We start from the raw sequence: 2193 nt of genomic DNA, 5'->3' as shown, positions 1-2193 counted from the left end.
CTCTCTGAAGAAGCTGGAGTGACCAGCGGAGGAACGGAAGGTGAGATAAACACTTGACATCTTGATGCCTGAATGTCCTCCAATTCTGTCCGATCCTGCCCTTGAAGTCATTTTCACATGCTGATGTGAGAGCTCGAACTGAACCAATTGAATATAGAAAAAAAAACAAAGCCTTAGAATATTTCTGTTTTTATATTATCCACTTTGTGAGCAGTGAAATGCTGTTAATGTCACACTCATTATGAATTTCTACATAGCAAGTCTGCTCTCTGTGCACTGTGCAGTATACATTTTATTTAGGGCTTTCAGTTTAATGCGTTAACTTAATTAATTAGTTATGGAAAAATAACCCAGTTAATGCACTGGCCATGCCCCCAGACCTGTACATCATCTTATATTACAGTTGGCTGTTGACAAATATAATGCAGGACAACAACTCCTTAAATGCAGTTATGCCCTAAAATTCAATATAGGCTATTGGTGCAAAAGTGGCCCTGTATGAGTTTTAGTCCCATATGTATATCATATGATATCACATGAGCAGCAAGAGCATTTCAAACAAGTGAATAATTTATTTCAGAATAAATCAAAAGTCATTTACCGCCACATGCTGGTAATTTTAGTTTCTTCTTTAGAGTATCATTTAGTTTATAAAAAAAGTGAAAACAAATAATACTAATAGTATAAATATTAAAAACATTATTAGTATATATTGTACACCTTTCTGGAGTTTTATTCAAGGTTTTGATGTCCTTAAGAATATATATTTGTTGTATAAGTACCAAAAACCATCTCAAAATATTTTTACAGCTCCATTTATATTTTATATATAATCATTTGTAATTGTATACATATTGTTGTGATTTATTGTGTCTGGAAGAATAATGTAAGTATGAAAATAGTTGCTGAAATTGAAATGTATAAACATGTTCATCATAACTAGACAGAAATGGTGAGTTTGTCTTTACTACATGTTATATGTGATCCACCTCAAACAGTCCTGTCAGATCGTCCATCCTTTGAGTGAGAGTATAACGTTTAGTAACGTTTAGTTTCCACATGTTTCTGTGTTGTTGTTGTTATATATATATATAATCATTTATTAACTAAGCTGATTGGTCACTAGTGAATAAAAAGTACTGAATAAAAAGTACTGAGATGTTTCTCAAATTATCTTCTTTTATGTTTAAAACTTTATGTAAGGCCATTATAGCCTAAACATTTAACATGATAACAGCTTTATATTATTTTTGTGGGGTATTTTCAGAGTCAAATTAGTTTGCGATTAATTAATTGCAGCACCCTGTAATACATTAGATTAAAAAATTTTATTGACTGACAGCCCTACATTTTTATGTCAGAACTGTGCCTTGCAGATATTCTTATTAAGTTAAAATCCTACTCACATCATCTGCCTATAATGTTGCCATATATAGGATATTTATGCATTAACATCTTTGTTTATGTTGTTTAGCTTGTCCATTACAATAGTCACTTTTCTACAAAGGTTTGGACCTAGTAAAAATTTTTAATGCTTTAAAAAAAAAAAACACTATTTTTTGATGTTAAAATGTAAAATAATTATTTAGAAATTCAATACATTTTAAAATGTAATTAATAGAATTTCTAGGAGGACAGAATTATTTTAAAATAGTTTGTTTGAGCAATGTAATGTGTCACTTTTCAATAAAAGTATTAATGTTTTTACCAAAATAATAAATGAATAAATTTAATAATAATAAAAATAATTAACTTTATATCATATGAAACCCAAACAGTGAACGGTAGTCTATAATTTTTATTTTATTTTATGGCAACTGGTCACAATCAATGTCCATCATAATTTACATTTTAAATAGTTTATAGTTTAAATACAGTTATCAAATGTTACGTATATTGATTATAATGCATGGTTGTATTTAGAAATAGAAGCATGCACATAATTGTGTTTGTGTGTCTCTATAACATCATTTTGGGCTGAATGGGTTTAAAGATCAAAAAATCCAATTGGTTAATTTGAATGTAATTCCAGAAACAAAACAGATTCATTTCCTGCTTTATCATTTTTTTGGGATTTTAGACAACATTGAATAATTAATTCACCTCATAATAAAAGTTCTGTCATTATTTTCCTCACACTTATGTCTTTTCAAACACATACAATATACTTTAAAAATAACAATAATAACAAAA

Source organism: Carassius gibelio, chromosome B18 (genome assembly GCF_023724105.1).
Source record: "Carassius gibelio isolate Cgi1373 ecotype wild population from Czech Republic chromosome B18, carGib1.2-hapl.c, whole genome shotgun sequence".
Classification (NCBI taxonomy): domain Eukaryota; kingdom Metazoa; phylum Chordata; class Actinopteri; order Cypriniformes; family Cyprinidae; genus Carassius; species Carassius gibelio.
This window is presented reverse-complemented; position numbering follows the sequence as displayed.